This window comes from Hibiscus syriacus, unplaced genomic scaffold (genome assembly GCF_006381635.1).
Source record: "Hibiscus syriacus cultivar Baekdansim isolate YM2019G1 unplaced genomic scaffold, ASM638163v2 tig00002511_pilon, whole genome shotgun sequence".
NCBI classification, from domain to species: domain Eukaryota; kingdom Viridiplantae; phylum Streptophyta; class Magnoliopsida; order Malvales; family Malvaceae; genus Hibiscus; species Hibiscus syriacus.
Window position 1 is genome coordinate 4,996,820 of NW_024061932.1, and position 23,534 is coordinate 5,020,353.

At 33.1% G+C, this 23,534-nt stretch overlaps 1 long non-coding RNA gene and 1 pseudogene across 1 annotated transcript; one reads left to right on the top strand and one right to left on the bottom strand.

Annotated features, from left to right (window-relative positions):
* Nucleotides 1-571: 571 nt before the first annotated feature.
* On the top strand, nucleotides 572-3,595 carry LOC120146888 (annotated as a pseudogene).
* Nucleotides 3,596-6,522: 2,927 nt separating this feature from the next.
* LOC120146407 lies at nucleotides 6,523-23,151 on the bottom strand. The gene is made up of 4 exons (XR_005518218.1): nucleotides 23,136-23,151; nucleotides 21,147-21,149; nucleotides 7,299-7,378; nucleotides 6,523-6,589 (listed from the first exon to the last, which is right to left on the bottom strand). It is a non-coding gene; the product is annotated as an uncharacterized LOC120146407 (long non-coding RNA).
* Nucleotides 23,152-23,534: the final 383 nt, after the last annotated feature.

Here is a 23,534-nt window from a genome sequence, read left to right on the forward strand (position 1 = left end):
CTGTGTTGCGATTTACAAATTCGCACGTGAATTTGACTTTCGCGTTGCGAATTTGGAAAAATCGTAATGCGATTTACATATTCGCGTTACGAAATTGGAAATTGGGTTGCGAAATTGGAATTCGCGTTGCGAATTTGTTGGTCATTTTGGCAAATCTAAAAAAAATTGGTTAAATTCGTATATTATAAGACATTTTTTGTCACTAAAGTTATTTTCTCAAAATAAAATCTTAAAACTAATATTTATCTTACAAATTTAAAATTATATACTTATACTCCATTTAAACTTTAAGTTTAGTTAGATGTTAAATTTGAAAAATAATAAACAATAGGAAAAATAATAACCAAACCGGTGACCTCAATTTTTATGTAGTCAATTTCAATTTGGGTTTCTAAAACTAATATTTATCTTGCTGTATATGTTAAAAAGAAGTAATTTGGGAAGTGGATAACAAAAATCAAAGTGTGGGCAGATCCATATGTAACCAACTCCACCTTGGTGTATTAATAGCAATCGTTATCATTGGCCAGTACAAAATTTCCCCACCCTTCACTCCCATCCTTGTGTTTCCAAACAAAATTCATTTTCCCGAGAAAATTCCAAAAGGAAAAATAATATGAGAGAAATCTTGCACATCCAAGGTGGTCAATGCGGGAACCAGATCGGAGCCAAGTTCTGGGAAGTCATATGCGACGAGCATGGAGTCGACAACACCGGCAAGTATTGCGGCGACTCCCACCTTCAGTTGGAGCGTGTTAACGTTTACTTCAACGAAGCCAGTGGCGGAAGGTATGTCCCACGCGCCGTCCTCATGGATCTCGAACCCGGCACCATGGACTCCGTCAGATCTGGTCCGTTTGGTCAAATCTTTCGACCCGATAACTTTGTGTTCGGACAATCCGGTGCTGGCAACAATTAGGCTAAGGGTCATTACACCGAGGGAGCGGAGCTTATTGATTCTGTTCTTGATGTTGTTAGGAAAGAGGCTGAGAATTGTGATTGTTTGCAAGGTATATCTATAACTTTGACCCCTTGTTTTTGTTTTCCGGAGCAATTTTCACTTATGGGTTTAGCTCAATTTGTTGAGATCTCTCCTCTTTTATGTTGAATTTATCTTCTTCTTCCTGAAATTTGATTTGTTCTTGGGTTCAGTGAGCTACTTTGGGTGTTGGTTTTTCCTTATCTTCTCTTTTGGTGGATTTTCAAGACGTTTTTTTTAGAGCAGATGTATTTTCACTTTTGCCTGGATTATGTCTTCGTTTCTGTTATACCAATTGGCCACTCTATTTTGAAGTATAATTGTTCTATGTATAAAATGGAGGGCTTGAAATTTGTTCGTTTTATTTATTTACTCGAAGTTTGGAAGGTAGGATTTTCCTTTTAATTTTTTTTTTTTTTTTTTGCAATTCCAATCAAAGCTATAAGATGTGTTAAATTGGTATCATCCTACATTCTTTAAATCCTGGATTATATTTGGTCTTATCTTGAAGTTAAGCCTTTTCTATAGCCAATTGTTTTAAGGCTAGATGCTTAATTTGTTATCAAAGCCTGGGTTTTGTTATGTTGTTATTGCTTGTTGCTCTTGATTGCTATTCTTTGTGAGCTTGTCACGAAATAGGCTCCTTTGTTCCTGTCAACATGTGATGGAGGGATGTTCCATGGTCTTTATATTCAAGTTGAGCTTTTCCACATATAATTAATTGGTTTTAGGTTCGATGCATCACATATATATTACTTTTTTTTCTCTCTTTTTTATTCATGTAGAACAGCATATGATTCGAAGTTTGTCCTCAACTTGATTTAAAGAGATCATTCAACCCATTTTGTTTGTCCTCAACTTCATGTATATTTATTGTGGCGTTGTTCGTTCATGCACTCTTTTAACTTTCTACGATGGCCTTGTTCTTGCTTTAGCATTTCATATCTCATTTTTTGCTTTTTGGTTACCAATAAATGGTCTAATCCCTGTATTGATAAACTCATCTTGGTCACCATCTTATCCGTTCATGCATTTTCTTTTGTGATCCTGTTAAATTGATCTTTAGTTTTCTTAGATCTCAACTTGCATTTGCATTGCAAACCCATCAAAACAAAAAAAAGGGGCTATGTGTACCTTCAATTATCTCACTTTTTATGCAATTCTGACAGGATTTCAAGTTTGTCATTCGTTGGGTGGTGGTACTGGATCTGGAATGGGAACCCTTCTTATTTCCAAGATCAGGGAGGAGTATCCTGATCGTATGATGTTGACATTTTCGGTCTTCCCTTCTCCCAAGGTATCCGATACAGTTGTTGAGCCATACAATGCTACCCTTTCTGTTCATCAGCTTGTGGAGAATGCTGATGAATGTATGGTGTTGGACAATGAGGCTCTGTATGATATCTGCTTCCGTACACTCAAGCTTGCCACTCCAACTTGTAAGTTGTGATCTATCACTCTAAATGCCTAGTCCATGCGGTATAGAGATTTTAGCTTGATGCAGCAAAAGTTTCAACATTTCTTTTCAACAATCTAAAACTAAAATATGCAGTAGCACTAATTTGATAAAACCACTTTACCTTTCTGATTTGGGTTTTCGTGAACAAGAATTGACAAAACTTTATTATTTAATTGTTGCTTGCTTGCTCCATTATTAATGAACCAAGGGCACCTTTGCACATATATGTGTTATTTAGTTGGGTTGCATTCATAAGTCTTTCTTGCCCAGATATACATCCACCTTTTGTCCCTACAAACACATGTCAGGAATAAATGCTCTTAGTATTTTTTTTTTCTATGATTGGGGATAATAACTGCTATTTTCTTGTGCTGCATTTTCGAAACTATCCAGTAGCTTCTTGTAATGGAATTAATTTCGTACGAGCTCTGGTTTCTACACTTATGATCTTCCTTTAATTTGACTTAGTTGGTGACCTTAACCACCTCATATCTGCTACCATGAGCGGTGTGACATGCTGCCTGCGGTTCCCTGGACAGCTAAACTCCGATCTCCGCAAGCTGGCTGTTAACCTTATCCCCTTCCCTCGACTACACTTCTTCATGGTTGGATTTGCTCCTTTGACGTCCAGAGGATCACAACAGTATCGGGCCTTGACTGTGCCTGAACTGACTCAGCAGATGTGGGATGCCAAAATGATGTGTGCTGACCCACGCCATGGCCGTTACCTAACTGCATGTGCAATGTTCCGTGGCAAGATGAGCACTAAGGAGGTTGATGAACAAATGATTAACGTCCAGAACAAGAACTCATCGTACTTTGTGGAGTGGATCCCTAACAATGTAAAGTCTAGTGTGTGTGACATCCCACCAAAGGGTCTGAAAATGTCGTCCACTTTCATTGGCAATTCGACCTCGATTCAGGAGATGTTTCGGAGGGTAAGTGAGCAGTTCACAGCAATGTTCAGGAGGAAAGCTTTCTTGCACTGGTACACCGGTGAGGGAATGGATGAGATGGAGTTCACTGAAGCTGAGAGTAACATGAATGATCTAGTTCAGGAGTACCAGCAATACCAGGATGTGACCGCTGATGATGAGTACGAGGAGGAGCCGGAGGAGGAAGAAGAGGAAGTTGGAGCTTGAGGGAGGAGTCTTTTTACAGATTTTTTGTTTGTTTTAAATGGTCTGAAATATGTATTTTAATTGGATTGGGTGTCGTTGGGTGATATATTTATGTTGTGGAGGGGGTCAAATTGAGATTGACAACCATGTGCATTCATGTTGTGGCACTTTGTATTTGTGATGGTTCTATTGTTTCTCTGTATTTGCCTGTATAGTTTGGTGATGAATGATGTATGTTTGTATTTAATAGAATACGACGATAAAATAAAATTATGATTGGAGTGGTAAATGTTTATTTTGCTTGGTTTTAATCTTTAAAGTTGGCATTTCTAGAAATATTACATATTTTATTGAAAATTTTAATATATATGATATTTAATCTTTAAGAATCATAAGTTATGTGTATGAACAAAACAACTTTATTAGTTAAAAGAGATTTTTGTTGTTCTTGCAAGTGTCATGCAATGACGGAGTTATGATTAAATTAAGAGGGGTAAATTGTTTAACTTTAAGATCAATAGAATCTTAAAAAGTAATTAAATCATAAAAAAAGTAAAAGATTAATGATTTAATTCTATTAAAATTTAAAATTCAAATGTCTTAAAAACAATTAAATAAAAAAATTATTTCAATACTTAATTCCATTAATTTTAAAACTAATAGAACAAAGTAAAAGATTAATGATTTAATTCTATTAAAATTTAAAATTCAAATGTCTTAAAAACAATTAAATAAAAAAATTATTTCAATACTTAATTCCATTAATTTTAAAACTAATAGAACCCAAAAATAATTACGTCATAAAATTTTGGGAAGAACAAGGATTTAATTGTAATAGTTTCAAAATGTCCAGTGGTCTAAAATATAAATAGACCGTCAAAGTTAGGGGCAGCTTTCCCTCCATTCATAACCCGGGTTCGTCCTTGGTCTCAAATTTGATTATTGTATAGGTAAGAATGTATGAACGTTTATTGTTAAATAATTAAAAATTTTAAATAAATATTATTTTAGATTCACCCTAGATTAATGAGAAAAATCGTAAGTTATGTTAGGTCTATATATCACTTTACTTTAAATCACGTATGATGGACTTGAGTTATGAATAAGTCAATTGTCAACATGTTATATTCAATGTAAGCCCTCGCAGAGACCGATAAGAGTCTTGATCCTTGTCAACTATTTTTTCAATGTTAGTTAAATATTGAAAAAAATATTTTTGGGAAATAAATAAAATAAGTTCTATCGTCCCCTCAATTAAAAAACAATAGATACTATTATATGATCATTGATCATTAAATAATATTGTGTCCCTTCTATTTTATTTTGACTCACTTTAATAAATTTTTAGTTTTGTATCTGATTCTATTATAATACTCGTGTTGATAATGTTTATCCTTCACCTTTGATAGTTTATTTTGTATATTTTATTTCTTTAGAGTTATTTGATTAGATTTACAAATTTTTTTGTAAGATTTTATTTCACTGTTTAATTTTCTTTCATTATTTAACGAATTTTTTTATATTTCTTTTTTTTCAATCAAAATTAACTAATATTATTATTATTATTTAATAAATACTGTTATTGATTTCTTCTACGGTTTGCGTTTTCAAGGCTGATTGTTTTCATAAGAAATGGTGCGCCCATTAATGACTTTATTTGGTATTATTTAGCGAAATGAAAGGAAATAAAAAAAATTAAAGGTTTAATGGTATCAAAGCTCTTATACTTTTGAAAAAGATCAATTAAGTCTTTAAATTAATTTTACAGTCAATTAAATCTTTAAATCCAAACATTTAATTAATATGGGCCTTTGATCAATGAAATCCAATTCTGATGAGTTGGCTCGTCATCCATGCCATGTCGACCGTTTAATGACAGATGCATGCATGCTGACAGTAATTCTTGAAGTTTCCTTTATGCAAATCGGTCCAACAGACTTTGAATTCAAAGAAATTAGCATAGAAATCGAAACCATTTTGAAACAAATTGAAACCTAAAAGCAAAAACCGAAAACCTATTGAAGTTAATATGATTTTTTTTCCTGAAATTGATAGGCGAATCTATAAAAGTATTCCTTCAAGTCTTCTTTTGCATCATTATATCTACCACGACTCATTTCCGGGAAAATCCAATGCCAAGCACAAACCTTTTTCTTTAGGAATAATTTCACAAGTGAGCCTAATTATCTTCATTCTTACCAGAGTAATAATAACACGCATGAGAAGTCTTCATTTTCATGACCATCCTTGCAGATCTCTCTATATCTGTGGAAAGTGATAGATAGATCATCAGCATATGTTTGGGTTGAAATTCCTTCTCTATACCTAAAACACCTTAATGCACAGCTAAAATAACTCCAAGTGCTAGTTAAGGGCCAGATATTAATTCGATAAATACGCCTAACTATTCGTACAATTTCGTTTTGGTCACCCAACTATTTTTTTCAAAATCATATTAACTTTACGTTTTGGTTCATTTGGTCACCTTCCGTTAAAATTAGCAGTGATGTTGAAGTGTCATCATATGGTAATGCCACATCATCATTTTGCTGTTTTTAACGGCAGGTGACCAAAATGAAACCAAAACATAACATTAGGTATGATTTTGAAATTAAAATAACTGGATGACCAAAACAGAATTGCACAAATAGTGGTGACTAAATACATAGTTTACCCTATTAATATCTACAGCTTAAAGCTCAGCATAAGAGTGCTTGACATAACAAAATCAGGCAAAATAATTCATGAACTATACACAATGCATGATTGCATTGAAAGGGATTACATTATCTCCAACACATTTCCATGTGTCATTTATCGATTGCAAAAGGTCGATTTATCAACGGTTGACAATGCAGAGTCATTGTATGCATCACCTTAAAGGAGGCTTATTCTACATGACAAGCACAAACCTTTTTCTTTAGGAATAATTTCACAAGTGAGCCTAATTATCTTCATTCTTACCAGAGTAATAATAACACGCATGAGAAGTCTTCATTTTCATGACCATCCTTGCAGATCTCTCTATATCTGTGGAAAGTGATTAGATAGATCATCAGCATATGATGTTTGGGTTGAAATTCCTTCTCTATACCTAAAACACCTTAATGCACAGCTAAAATAACTCCAAGTGCTAGTTAAGGGCCAGATATTAATTCCGATAAACTACGCCTAACTATTCGTACAATTTCGTTTTGGTCACCCAACTATTTTTTTTCAAAATCATATCTAACTTTACGTTTTGGTTCATTTTGGTCACCTTCCGTTAAAAATTAGCAGTGATGTTGAAGTGTCATCATATGGTAATGCCACATCATCATTTTGCTAGTTTTTTAACGGCAGGTGACCAAAATGAAACCAAAACATAACATTAGGTATGATTTTGAAATTAAAAATAACTGGATGACCAAAACAGAATTGCACAAATAGTTGGTGAATAAATACATAGTTTACCCTATTAATATCTACAGCTTAAAGCTCAGCATAAGAGTGCTTGACATAACAAAATCAGGCAAAATAATTCATGAACTATACACAATGCATGATTGCATTTGAAAGGGATTACATTATCTCCAAACACATTTCCATGTGTCATTTATCGATTGCAAAAGGTCGATTTATCAACCGGTTGACAATGCAGAGTCATTGTATGCATCACCTTAAAGGAGGCTTATTCTACATGATTGTGATGCTGATTATTTAACTGGTTAAGAATTGAAAAAAGAGTTATGGTACTTACATGTGCTGTGCTAGAAATGTCAATGGACATTTTTGAGCAACTTCTTCTGCTGATGCTGCAGCAAGGTTTAGGTCTTTAGCCTGCATTGTTAAAATGAAGATGTTTATCAGTCCACAGCCCCCTACTTTTTGGGGTGGTCCAAGGTTCCATTTGGGTCGCTTCTTGGGAGTGCCAAAACTTCTTGGTAGCCTCCGTTACTTAAGTAAATAATTTACAATCAATAGATAAATACACCTTTATTTATGTATTGCCTAACCTCTATTTGCTTGGCACATTTTTCCATTTTCCTTTTACTTCTGGATATTTTTTTAAAAGAAAGACAAAAGGCACGTTTGGGTGATTTCATGTGACACTTAGATCCTCCTGATTCAAATTGGGTCGGGTTGGATTAGGGTATTACATAACATCCTTATTTTTAAAATAATATTAATGATAATTGATTATTATAGTTTAATTTTAAAGTGAAATGGACCTAAAATTTAAATAATAATTAGAAATATTTGATGATCTAAATTATATTGGTTTGTTTTTTTTTGTTTGTTTTTATTAATCTGAGATAAATATAAGGTATCATCAGTTCAAAAACAACATTAATACATTTACCACCGAAGTCGTTTGGTTTGTACATTAGTTTGTTTGTCTTAAGAGTATTATATATGAAAATGCATACTTTTATGTTATTAAGAATTATTGGGTGTGATCTCCGTAGTAAAGGAATTATTGTTATTCCTTGAGTATCTAGGTTTTAGTACCATGAATGTTAGGGATGTGAGTGTTCTCAATGTCAAATGGTTGAGAGTTATCTTTGAATAGACATTACCTTGTACTTATCACATATTAATAAGAAAGGATTATTGGGTGTGGGAAAGAATATACATTAAATCTATTCAATAATAAGCATTAACGCAAGTTTTCTCTTAATATATTTGTGTCGCATTCTTCATTTTATTTGATTTTTGTTTAGTTGATAACGACACTAATTTTAATGTTGGCTTGCAAGATATTTTGGTTCTCTTATCACTCCTTTATCACTTCGTAAAACATCTAAATTGACAGAGACAATGAGTCTTCATTTTCGTTTTTTTTCGTATCTTTGGATTTAATATTTTTATTTTTGTATGAGTTTTTTGTTGACTATAGTCCCTATTTTCTCTATACTTGGGTTTGTTGTAATATTGATTCATTCCTTTATTTTTATTTATGAAATCCAATTGTAAAAATGAGTGTTGTTTTCTATAGAGATTCTAGATTCGAGCAACTGTGCATTTTCAACAGCTAATAAATATTCTAAACATATACTACCTCGTAATCCCCCTAAACTATTACAAAAACTATATTATTGGGTATGCACACATATTACCCTATTCACCTTAAATTATTAAAAAAATGATAAAGTATATAAATAGTCCCCAACTATAGGATAATGCTTTTTTGAATTCTCTTACTATTAAAAGTTATAAAATGATCATTAGACTATTCATATGTTCCAAACTCGCCATTTTTTTAAAAAAAAATACGATCGTTTGAGTTAAACGTTAGCATGTTGACCGATATATGATAGTCGTTTCAGATTTTGTGATCGGATTTTATTTTTCTCAACCAACAGGTTAATGTCTAGCTTAGACTGTCGTCAAACTTTTAATAGAAAAAGACGAGTTTGGAACATATAAATAATAGGGTGACCATTTTGTAACTTTTGATAGTCGATGGACTTAGCGAAGCAGCACCCTATAATCAAATGATCATTTTATAACTATAATTAGGAGACTCAATAAAGAATTGCCCTATTTTTGGGGAACCGTTTGTGTAGTTTACCCTAAAAGTTATTGGTTTATTGAGCCCTAACAAATTACAAAATAATTATTGTAAAGTAGAAATAAGAGCGAAACAAACAACATTTTTAACCAAAAATCACCCCTAACAACGAAATATTACCTATCAGACACTCTTTCTACAAATATTACGATCTAGCATATGTTCTGACAAAGAGCGGATCATGAAGCGTGCCTTCATAGGGTTCTGTCCGAGCTGGCGCCACGTTGGAAGGCGCGGATCATGAAAGCGCCTTTGTAGGGAAATATAACACATATGGAAAGGCGTGTATCATAAGGTGCACCTTCCATTATTCACCTTGAATTATTGTGCACTCCATTATTACTCAAGCCTTAAATCTAGATTATTCACCCATCCCCCTCCCCTATAAATACCCTCGAATACAAACATCAAACCACACCAAAATTACTTTCATATTCTTCCTTCTATCAAGCTAAGTAGATTTTGTTATAGTTTTTAAAAGGTAAAATTATTTTTTTATTATATTTTATTTATTTTATATTTAATTATTTGACCAAATTTTATTGTACTAATTATTTTTGTATTATTTAAATTGTGTTATTTAAATTATTGTGAATTTTTTTTATTTTTTTAGCATTAGTTTATATTTTAATTCATGTACTATTCATTTAATTAGGTGTATTTCAATTATTATTTTTGTAGATATAGGACTCTCAATCTTTCAAACTCTAAAAAATGAGGTGTATTTCAGCTATTGTTTATTATAATGGAGAAATTCTGGAAGATAAAATCGGCATTGTCTTCGCATCAAATCATTCTTTCAGAATATCCTTCAATAGATACATCACTCTTGAGGAGTTGATCACTCAAATTTCAAGGAAGGTTCATATTGGAAGTACTAGAGGATTGTTCTCACTTTAGTACAGATTTCCAATTGCACTATTTCCGTTAACTTATATAGCGTTCGAACTCTCCAACGATAATGATGTTGCTATAATGTTTGATGCTCAGAATTAAAATTCAGACACTGATACACAATTGTATGACACATTTGTTGAAGTGTCTGCAGTTTATGGTATGTCATTATGCTCCCACTATGGGTTGGCTCAACAAGCTGATCAAGTTGACAACCCAACTCAAGTAATGTGTAATGATTTTAACTCGTTAATGGAAAATCTACATCCTGGTACCATCCCATCAAGTTCAATGGGGAGACATTCATCAGGAACTTATTACAATCTCCACCGATGTGGCTCCACAAACAATCCGTATAGCAACATCGCTTCCAGTTCAAGGGAAAACATTTATCTGGTAATTCTTTGACCTGAATATAAAGATGCTCTCGACACATCAGTCTGTTCAGTACCCATTTGACACGATACGTTCAAGTCCCAAGAAAAGGCATTCAACTGCGAGCTTCTTCGACCTCAATGTGGAGATGTCTGTGGCACAACACTCAGTTCAAAACCCGTGTGAAACGATGCCTTCAAGTTCAAGTGGAAGACATTCAACTACCAGTTTGTTCGACCTAAATATCGGCATCATAGAGGAACTCTCATCTCCACCAGAAGAACCTCTTCATGAGCCAGGTGTGGATGGTGCTGAAACTGGACTATTCGTTGAGCCAAAATCACCGCAGTTCAACATGGACTCCGATGATGATGATGTAGATAGAGTTCCCACAAATATGGTACACACAGAATCTCCAGCACACATGTTTGAAGCTGACTATGGTGCAATGTACGGCCATAATTTGCGAATATGCCTAATGTTGGTGACTATAAATTTAACTCATCAGCCAATGATAGTGAGTTATATATCGGAATGAAGTTTCCATTCAAAGAAGAATCGATGATTACAATTAAGAATTACAATATTCATAATTTTATTCACTCCAAAGTCGACCGATCCATGTAACATTCTCCATACCGGGTTAGTGATTAAAATATGAAATTTAAAAATTCAGTGACCAAATTGGATAAATTAAAAAGTTTAAGGACTTTATTGAAATGTTTTGTGTAGGATTAATTAGCAAATAAGGAAGAATTACAAGGGCGAAAGAGTCATTTAGTAGGGAAGTAATTAAATATTAGTTGAGGATAATTATATATCCACGTGGAAAGCTATTGGGAGAACCAAAGTTTCCAGATTTCTCTTCGTCTTCATTCTTCTTCTCACCGTGAAGCCAAGCTAAAGGTGAGTTTTCTTGTTAGTGAAATTCTTGATGAATTTATGGTTGATTTATGACCATTAGACAATAGTTAAGCTTAAAGGAAGTTTAATTTGGTTTAAAACCATAAGATGAGGAGTACATGAAGAATTAAAAAAAGGAAGTAGAAAAGTGAAATCTTGGAATAAAGTTCATAATAAGAATTGGAAGTGGGATTTGACTTGTCATCAAGCTAATTAAGGAATAGGAAGTGTTAGAATAGGGATTAGAACATGTTGGAATTTGAATGAGATTCTTAAATTCTACAGGGAAGATTGGATTTTTAAGTTTTAGAGGTATTGAATGGATAATAATTAGTTTTAGTAAGTGTATGCAAGTTAGGGATATGAAAGGAGGAGAATTATGTAGTGTTGAGAGGATTATGAAGGGATTTTCGTGCTCAAAATAACAATTCTGGGTTAAGTGCATCGATACACATTCAATGTGCACCGATGCACTCTCAAATAAATGAACATCGAATGCAATTAGTGCATCGCTGCATAAGGATAGCATCGATGCACCCCCTTGAGAAGAAAACATCGAATGTAACTTGTGTACCGATGCACGGGTAGTGCATCGATGCACACATTAAGGAGTGCATCGATAAACTATAGATTGCATCGATACATACCTTTATTAAGAGATGAAAATAACTTTTCTTTTAACCGAAGGAATGCTTTAGAATATATTAATTAGTATATGAAGTATCAAGTATTACTATGTAGATACAGAGCTTAAACAAGTTCCAAAACAATTGCCCAGTAAGATCGATCGAGGGAAAGGCAAAGAAATATAGGTGAGTGCATATGTATAACATGATTATCATAGTGTATCCAGTTCTAGACTTGTGATAAGTCTAGATTCAATACATTGATGCATGATTCATTTTATATTATGAAATGTAATAGAAATTCATACTATGTGCATTGTGTAATATGTTTTAAATGAATATGTATGCAAAGTTATATGAACTATGTGATGAAGGTAAGGAAAAGGATATGTCTATGTTGTATACTATGTAGATTGAGAAAAACCCATGTTATGTAGATGAGAACTATAGGTATAGTTGGCATGCCAAGAGTAGAGGGTCTACGCGATCCTTCGGAACATATATGTATTCCTTGGAACATGTGTGATGTCTTTTGAGACACGTACTTGATCCTTAGCATATATATATGATTCTTAAGGAATTTTCTAAGTGATCCTTAGGGACATCTTATATAGCACTACGGTGCAATTCTACGCGGCACTTCGGTGTAATTCTACGTGGCACTTCGCTGCATTTATACGAGTTGTGGTGACAACATAGTGCATAACCTCACAGTACTCACATACCTTAGGTTGTTATTTTGGTATCATGGGCCAATAAACTTATTACTACGAATTCATGAATTTTAATGTAATATGCTTATCGGTAAGGAACATAGTGATATAACTACATTGATTAAGTATATGACTTCATTTTATTTCATCTCATTATGGCATTTTCATTACAATCGCTTGTTATTATTATTATATTATTATTATTATTATTATTATTATTATTAGTATTATTATTATTATTTAGCGTCACTAAGTCGATGACTTAGCATGTGAGTGTTTCACACGTAGGATCTGAGAAAGTAGATGAGACAGGTTAAGCAGCTTGACAAAATTACTCCTGCAATTATCATATCAGAAGCAACTTAATCAGTAGGTCATTTTGTTATGTAAATGAATGTTGACATGTAATCAAATGGTCAAGTGTGAATGCTCTGAGTATTTTGATAAACTTGTATTAACATATTTATATTATCGTATTTTAGTTATATAATTCCAAATGTTTTATCATTTTTTTAAGAATATTGTTTTGATAGTCAATGTGACATCCTAGACTGTATCCGGGTCGGGTATGGGTTGAGGGTATTACATTTAATGGTATCAGAGCTATGATTTAGCTAATTCTAGGCATAAACCAGAGTCTATAGAGTCTTTAAATGGAATACATGCCAACATATAGTGAGAACTTCTGATCTGGTATAATATGAGTATGTTGTTTTTCTAATAGAACAATGTGTTTATTTTATTAGATGTCCGGACATAATAGCTCCCGAAGTGAAGCGGGAGAAGATAGGCCTGCTGAAAGCAGTAATTCCCCTGCCCTGGCCAGGCAAGGTAAAGGACAGGCATCTTAGGGAGTGTCTGTACAAGACCAAGACACTTTCTTCAGGACATTGGACGCTATTATGAAGCGTCTTCAACCTCCTGCCCCACCAACTCAAAGAATGAATTTAGCAAAAGAGTTGAGAAGTTTGGGAGCTCCCAAATTTAAAGGAGAAGACGAGGAAGGTCTGGTTGCGGCAGATCTCTGGTTAAATGATTTGAAAATCATGTTGGATGGTCTCCATTACTCTGAAGTGGAGAAGTTAGATGGAGTTGTCTCTTTACTGAGGGGTCAGGCGAGAATATGGTGGACGAACGTCACCATGAGGATGTCAAGTGACCAGTTGACTTGGTCTTTATTCTCAGAAGAATTTAAAAACAAGTATATTGGAGATCAGTTTATTCGACATGTAACATCCCAAATCACGATCAATGACTAAATTGCAAATTTTGAAAATTTTATGCTCGATTTTGAAATAAGTTAAAAGTTCAAGGAATTTATAGAGAATTTTATTCTAGAGGATTGATTGGTAAATATGAAAAGAGATGAAGGGTAAAAAGGTCATTTGGTAAGGAAAGATTTTTATTCTTTCCGTTTTAAGGGAGTAACCACGTGGATGAGAGGAAGAAATATCCAAGCTTCCAGAAACCTCCTCTTCTCCTTCTTCTTTATACGTGGGAGCTCAAGGCAAATGTGAGAGTTTTTATTAGTTGATTATTATTTGAATTATAAGTTGGTTTTGATTCTTTGGATAGTAAGAAAGCTTAAAGAAGTCTTAAATATAAGTAAAAACTCAAAGACGAAAATGTTAGGAGAGATTAAGTAAATAGAGTTTTTAAGTGAAATTTTGAATAAGAAGGTTTAAAATTATTTGGAGGTTGAAGTTGACTTGTCATCTATAAGAAAAAGAAGTTATTGTGTTAGAATTAAGTTTGGATAACATGAAAAATTTGGTAAGATTCTTGAATTCCATTTGAAAGATAGGATTTTGAGGATAAAGATGGGATAAATGAGAATAAATGAGTATGTCAGTTAAGAAAGGAGATGAAATATGAAACATTTGAGCTAAAATGAAGTGATTTTCGTGCATAAATTGGAATTTTGGGCTAGTGTGCATCGATACACATTTAACATGTACAGATGCATCAAGGGTAAATTTCCAGAAATTATTCAGTGTGTATTGATGCACAAGAAGTGCATCAATGCATCCTTAAAATGAAAACATCAAATGTAATTTGTCTACCGATGCATAGGTAGTGCATCGATACACCCGATAAGGAATGCATCGATACACTATAGTGTGTACCGATGCACTTCAAGGGGAAATGAAATAGACATTTGTTTTAGTCTAAGGAATGAAAGATTTGAGAATATCCATTAGAATATTGATATGGATCCATGTATATTTGTAGATATCGAGTACGAAAAAGTTCCGTAACGATCATCAAGTTAAGATTCGATTGTAATAAAGGAAATTATAAAGTGGATTTGAAACTTAGTGAGGCCAAGGTGAGTGCATATTAGATAATATATGTGACAGCATAGTGCACAACCTCTATGTACTCACATACCTGTAGTTCTCAAAAGTGTACATGGGCTAAACAAAGAAATAATATAAAGAAATGTTATTTGATGTTATATGTTTTGGTTTGTGAAAAGTATAGTATGAAGTGCTTCAAAGATTAAACTCTAGTTATATGTTCTAAATGGAATAAAGATAGTGATAATGACAATAGTGTGACTAGAATAATGATGATATGTGTACATGTTTATAATTAGGGTTATATGAATTGATATATGATGTTTGTATTATATTTTTATATGAATTGTGAAATATACATGCACTATTTATCATAGAGAGTTCAGATTAGCATGTTTTATGCCTCATTAAGTCATCGCCTTAGCGTGTGAGTGTTTCACACGTAGGTTCTGGAAAGCGAGAAAAGAAGTGAAGAGAAGCAAGACATGTCAGACTCTCATTTCCACAGATCAGATCAAAATTATAGTTAAATGTAGATATTTGGTTGTATATAGTGTGTTGGCATGTAATGAAATTTTGAATTACTAATGCTCTGATTGATTTTGGTCCAACTTGTGTGAATTAACATCTTTTATTTTAATAAAAGTTTAAAATTTTCATGATTTTGTTTAAGAGTCAAAGTTTGAAAAGTCAATGTGACATCTCGGGCTCGATCCAGGTCGGATACGGGTTAGGGGTGTTATTTAATGGTATCAGAGTTAAGGTTTAGCCAATTCTAGTCTTAAACCTAAGTTAAATGAGTTTTGAAATGAGTACATACTAACCCAGAGTGAAAATTTCTGATCTGATAGTGTAAGGAGTATGTTGTCTTGCAAATAGAATAAGATTATCTTAATACAGTAAAATCCAATTGTATGAATTTTGAAGAAGAGTGAGAGGTAAACGTGATGGTGATAGCAATTCACCTGCCCTGGCCAGGCAGGAGGAAGAGCAGACACCTCAGGAAGTGCTTCGTAAGATCAAAGATTGATTTTAGAAAGTTGAAATTATATTAGAATAGTGATAGAAGGTTTTCACAGTTTTGAATCGGAAAAGTGATGTGAAGTATTCTTATTATTTCATGGATAAGATATAATATGGTGAATAAGTTTCACCATAAGAAAGTTAAAAGATTTAAAGATGTGGTTAGAATTTGTAGAAGAGTTCAAGAATAAGTGCATCATGACAAGCATATAAGATATAGAAAGCCAGTTTATGAAGTTGAAACAAAGGAATAGTACTGTGTATAAGCAAAAGTGTAGATATGATAAGAGGTTGCATTTTAGATGGAAAGAGTTCGTGTTGACTAACAAGATTATGTGATGAAACATGTATTGGAGTTGAAAGATTTTAAGATATTGACAGGTTAAGATAACCAAATATAAAGTGGATCTGGATATAGTTGTATATTTGGATCCTAGTAATGTGATATAGTGAAGGAAGTGAGGATTTGTATATTTGAGTAAAACTAATGATTGGTAAGAAGAGTTTTAAGAATAAATACATCAATGATCAGTTTATAAGATAGAGAAAGTCAAAATGTCAAGTTTGAACAACGGAAACTACATGGTGTATAAGAATGAATATGAATTTGATAAGTTAAGTAAAATATATTGTTGAGATAATTCTGATTGGAAAGAGTGTATATGATTAATTGATTAGGGCATGTGCCCTAGATTGAACAGTTGTTATTGACTAGCTGTAAGAGTAAAGGTGATAGGGTTATAAGATTGAAAGAAAAGATAAAGTTGAGTAAATTATTGATGTGTTAAATCCGAATGGAAGAATGTATATAAATGACTCAACAAAAGTTACACTCGAGATTGGAAGTACTGATACTAACTAGAAAAATTATGTGATTGTAAGTATAGTGTGAATTTGAATATGATTAGTTATGTATCTTGATCATGTAAAGGTAGTTTAATGAAGGAGATAAGGATTTGTAAGTTTGAAGACAATTAAGAATTGATAGAAAGTTTGAAAATGATGACAAAGGATAAGTGTATTATGATTCGAACCAGGATTTTTCAAAGAATAAGGTTTGTGTAAGTAGTGTTGACTATTAGAGTCATGAAAATGTTATAAAGATTGATGATAAGGGATAAATATGAGTAATATGAAAAGAGTATATGAGTATGAAGGAAAATATATGGTTTAGTTATCTTATAAGAAGATTTGATTATATGGAGGAGTAGATTCTAAGTTCGATACATAAATAAGAAAAGTATGTAAGGTTGTATAAAGAGATTGTTTGATTTTGGTAAAGAATATGTTTTTATCAGATTTGATGAGAGTTTAAGGTTGTGTTTCTTGGTCAAGTGGGCATAGTCAGAGGAATAAGAAATGATTTATAGGTAGTAAGGAAATTCAAAATATAGTTGAATTATCATTTTCTTTTGATCAAGTTATCAAGAACAAATATGCTAATTGAAATGATAAAGGATTAAAGATTGAGTTATTATTGTAAGTCAATTAAAAAGTGACGAAGGAAATCAAATTGATTTATGACTTTGAATGATAATAATGGATGTTATTGTTTGTATGATAAGTGATATGATATGGATTTTTAAAGGTTAAAAGTAAGTGTGCAATCGAGTAAGAAAGAAGATAGAAATGGATTGAGTTCTTTGGAAATTGAAGGCAAATCATTAATTGTAATTTCGAAGGGATAAAATGGAGAAAATAACATGAGAACATTAGAAGATATGTTCTTATCAATGTACAGTGAAAATTTGAGGACGAATTTTCTTAAAAGGAATGGAGATTTGTAACATCCCAAATCAGGATCAATGACTAAATTGCAAATTTTAAAAATTTTGTGCTCGATTTCAAAATAAGTTAAAAGTTCAAGGAATTTATAGAGAATTTTATTCTAGAGGATTGATTGGTAAATATGAAAAGAGGTGGAGGGTAAAAAGGTCATTTGACAAGAAAATATTTTATTCTTTTCTTTTTAATGGAGTAACCACGTGTATAAGAGGAAGAAATATCCAAGCTTCCATAAACCTCATCTTCTCCTTCTTCTTTATACGTGGGAGCTCTAGGAAAAGGTGAGAGTTTTTATTAGTTGATTATTATTTGAATTCTAAGTTGGTTTCGATTCTTTAGATAGTAAGAAAGCTCAAGGAAGTCTAAAGATAAGGAAAAACTCAAAGACGAAGATGTTATGAAAGATTAAGTAAATAAAGTTTTTAAGTGAAATTTTGAATAAGAAAGTTTAAATGAATTTGGAGGTTGAATTTGACTTGTCATCTATAAGAATAAGAAGTTATAGGTGTTTGAATTAAGTTTGGATAACATGAAAATTTTGGTATGATTCTTGAATTCCATTTGGAATATAGGATTTTGAGGATAAAGATGGGATAAATGAGAATAAATGAGTTTAAGAATGAGTATGTAAGTTAAGAATAAGAAAGGAGATGAAATATGAAACATTTGAGCTAAAAGGAAGTGATTTTCGTGCATAAATTGGAATTTTTGGCTAGTGTGCATTGATACACATTTAACATGTACAGATGCATCAAGGGTAAATTTCCAAAAATTATTCAGTGTGTATCGATGCATAGGAAGTGCATCAATGCACCCCTTAAAATGAAAACATAAAATGTAATTTGTGTACCGATGCATAGGTAGTGCATCGATACACCCGATAAGGAATGCATCGATACACTATAGTGTGTACCGATGCACTTCAAGGGGAAATGAAATAGACCTTTCTTTTAGTCTAAGGAATGAAAGATTTGAGAATATCAATTAGAATACTGATATGGATCCATGTATATTTGTAGATATCAAGTACGAACAAGTTCCAGAACGATCATCAAGTTAAGATTCGATTGTAAGAAAGGAAATTATAAAGTGGATTTGAAACTTAGTGAGGCCAAGGTGAGTGCATATTAGATAATATATGATGTTTAATGGAAATAACACTTACGACAAGTCTATTTTCTATAGCATTATGCATGAATTCATGACCATCAGTATGTGTTTGTTATGAGTGTATGGGTAATATGTTATTGTATGTGTGGCAAATTTGTGAAATATGTTAGAGTGATAAGATATAGGAACCGATATAAGTAATATATAATATGTTTACATAAGTTATTTGATAATATAAGAATAGATATGAAATTATATGAATCTAATAGATAAGTCATGTGATAAGATTTATGGAATTTATGGAAATGAGAATATAAGTCTATGAAGAGTCCTAATAGGACAAAATATAAGTCATATGATAATGAAGTATAAGATTATTTAAAGATATGGTCATAATATAAAATATGTAATAATAGGAGAATATAATGAAAGTGAATTCATGAAAAGCAATAGGAATTAGGTAAACATGTGTAACAGTTATATAGAAACATAAGTTGGATACGTACATAGTGGTATGATTAATTATGAGGAATTGTATAATAGAATTAGATGAGTTAATGAGAATGAGGGAAACTAAATAGGATTGAACTATAGAATGAAATAGGAAGAATAGTAAATCAATTAGGAAATTTGTATACAAGTGATGGTACGCACCTATAAGATAAGTTATATGCTAAAGAACTATGGAGATATGTAAAAAGGCTATAAGAAATATATGAAATGGAATTAAGTAAATAAACTAAATTAGTATATAAATAAAATACTATTAAGTGGGATATGTTTATAATATAACATAGATTATGTAATCCAAGTGAATACAAAATAATGATGCATAAAGTAGATGATAAAACATATGTTATTAAATGGACTTGGAAGTTTGATATAAACTATGTGAAAGTGATATAGATGTCTATATGTAATGTACATGATTACCAAAATATAGTCAGAGAATGTAAATAATATGATGAAACGCTATGAGCCTATATGATATGAATAAGTGAATATGTGACATGTGACATGTGAATCATATGGAAGTGAACTATGTGTAAGTGAACTAAGTGAATATGTGAATGTATGATAATATAAGGATAATGCCCATGATATGTATTATGAGAGCTAGGGGTATAGTTGGCATGCCAAGAGTCGAGGGATTAACAGTGGTCCTTCGGGACATAGTGGTCATTCGGGACAAATATTCAGTGCCCCTAGTGGGGAATTATATGAGCTGTGGTGACAGCATAGTGCACAACCTCTATGTACTCGCATACATGTAGTTCTCAAAAGTGTACATGGGCTAAACAAAGAAATAATATAAAGAAATGTTATTTGATGTTATATGTTTTGGTTTGTGAAAAGTATAGTATGAAGTGCTTCAAAGATTAAACTCTAGTTATATGTTCTAAATGGAATAAAGATAGTGATAATGACAATAGTGTGACTAGAATAATGATGATATGTGTACATGTTTATAATTAGGGTTATATGAATTGATATATGATGTTTGTATTATATTTGGTTGTATATAGTGTGTTGGCATGTAACAAAATTGTGAATTACTAAGGCTCTGATTGATTTTGTTTATTTTGGTCCAACTTGTGTGAATTTACATATTTTATTTTAATGAAAGTTTAAAATTTTCATGATTTTCTTTAAGAGTCAATGTTTGAAAAGTCAATGTGACATCTCGGACTCGGATCCGGGTCTAATATGGATTAGGGGTGTTACACGGAAAATGAAGCGGGAGTTTATGAACTTGAAACAGATGCAACCTCTCTGTATATGAGTATGAATGCGAGTTCAACAAGCTGATTCGCTTTGCATCTGAGCTTGTGCCTACTGAAAAAGATGCTTGTGAATGGTTTGTGGAAGGCTTACGCCCTAGATTAAAGGAGATGTTGATAGTATTGAATTTGTCCTCATTCCAAGAGGTGATTAATCGTGCCAAAGCTCTTGAAAGAGCTCAAAATGAGAGATTTGGGGACTTAAGAGTTCAAACATCAAAAAGTACAATTGCTTCTTCTAGCTCAGCACCACCAAAAAGAGAAAGAGACTCATGATTTCGATCACAAGTTAGATCAGAATCAGTTGCATCATCTGCTAGGGGAGTAAGTCAGGCGAGGCCTAGATAGGCACAGTCAGTGGGATCTGGTGCTGGGAGATCTAATCAGGGTCAAGTAAGACAGTGTCAGCATTGTGGAAAGAACCATTTTGGGACATGTTGGATGGCTTCCGAAGCTTGTTTTCGATGTGGAGATGCCGAACATTTTATCCGAGATTGTCCGTTAATGATTGGAGATTCTGCACCATCTGAGAGAGTTGGTTATGCCTCACATAGAGGTATGGGAAGAGGTAGAGGAAGGAACCAGTCTGAATCCTCTGACCAACCTGAAGTTCGGCCAATCGAACGGGTATACAATTTAAAGACAAGTAAAGGTCGTGATGATCCTGATATTATAGCAGGTACTTTTCAGCTGTATTATAAATTAGTATTGGTACTAATTAATCCGGGTTCAAATTATTCTTACATTACAAGTAAATTAGTAAAGGAATTGAGGATCCCCTTAGAAGCTACGAGTAATGAGATTATAGTAACTAATCCTTTAGGGCATAGTACTCGGGTGAACAAAGTTTGTAAGGGGCGTCCCATAAAGATTCAGGGAATTAAATTCCCTTCTAATCTGATGGAACTACCCTTTGACGAGTTTGAAGTGATTTTGGGAATAGATTGGTTGTTTCATTACTATGTTAATTATAGATCAAAAAAGGTAACCCTGAAGAGTCCAGGAAGAATAGAAGTAAGTGTGATCAGTGAAATGTTTAATCCTTTAGCAAATGTAATATCAGTGATGTCTGCTAAGAAACTATTGCTTCAAGAATGTCAAGGTTTTCTTGCAAATGTGATATATACAAGAGCTAAAGAGAAAGGGTTAGATGAGATTCCATTAGTTCGGGAATTCCCTGATGTTTTCCCTGCAGAGATGCCAGGATTACCTCTAGATAGAGAGGTAGAATTTCAAATTGAAGTAATGTCGGGAACAACACCAATTGCATTGACACCTTATCGGATGGCTCCAAAAGAATTGCAAGAGTTAAAGAATCAATTGCAAGAGTTGTTAGAGAAGGGATTTATTCAACCAAGTGTGTCACCTTGGGGAGCTCCGATGTTATTTATTAAGAAGAATGATGGTTCAATGCATCTCTACATTGACTATCGATAACTCAATAAAGTAACCATTAAGAATAAGTATCCCCTCCCGCGCATTGACGACTTGTTTGATCAGTTAAAGGGAGCTTCAGTATTCTCGAAGATTGACTTACATTCTGGTTATCACCAATTGAAGATTCAGGAGAAAGATATTCTGAAGACGGCTTTCAAAATGAGATATGGTCACTATGAATTCATCGTATAACCATTTGGAGTAACAAATGCACCTGCTGCTTTCATGGATCTCATGAACAGGATTTTTCAGCCCTATTTGGACCAGTTTATTATTGTATTTATTGATGACATATTGGTGTACTCGAAATCCCATGAAGAGCATAGCGCACATTTGAGGATAGTTTTGCAAATTCTCAGGGATAAGAAGCTTTATGTGAAATTGTCCAAATGTGAATTTTGGCTAAATAAAGTAATTTTCTTGGGGCATGTGATCTCTGCAGATGGGATTAGGGTGGACCCTCAAAAGATAAAAGCTATAATGGATTGGGAAGTTCCAAAGAATAGGTCTGAAGATCAGAGTTTCCTTAGACTTGCAGGTTATTATCGAAGATTTGTTAAGAATTTTTCGATGATTGTGTTACCTTTAACAAAGCTGATGAGAAAGAATGTACCATTTGTTTGGAATTTAGAGTGCCAAAAATGTTTTGAAACTTTAAAGAGAATTTTGACAGAAGCTCCTGTATTAGTTCAACCTGAGTCCGGTAAGAATTTTGTGGTGTACAGTGACACGTCCCATAATGGATTGGGATGTGTATTAATGCAAGAAGGGAAAGTGGTAGAGTATGCATCGAGACAGTTGAAACCACATGAAAAGAATTACCTCATTCATGATTTAGAAATGGTTGCAGTGGTATTCGCTCTCAAGATTTGGCGTCATTATCTATATGGAGAATGATGTTATTTGTATACGGATCATAAGAGCTTGAAGTATCTGATAACTCAAAAAGAGCTTAATTTGAGACAAAGGAGATGTGTTGAGTTTTTGAGAGATTATGATATAATAATTGACTATCATCCCTGAAAGACTAACGTGGTAGCAGATGCTTTGAGTAGAAAGACGTTTACAGCCTTACGAGCTATGGATGCAAGATTATCTTTATCTGGAGACGGTGGTTTATGTGCAGAGTTAAAACTTAAACCAGCATGGTTGGACCGAATAGGAGAATTGCAAAGCCAAGATGAATTATCTTGAAAAGATTAGAGCAAGTAAAAAATAAAGAGATTAAAGATTTTGAAGTGAAATCCGATGGGAAATTGTATTATAAAGAAAGAATTGTGATACCAGACGATGAAGAGTTGAAGAAAGATTTATTGACAGAGGCTCATTGCAGTCCATTGACAATGCACCCGAGTGGAACCAAGATGTATATGGATTTAAAGGATCGATATTGGTGGTCAGGGATGAAACGAAGCATCACAGAATTTGTGTCCAAGTGTTTAACATGTCAACAGGTTAAAGCTGAACATCAAGT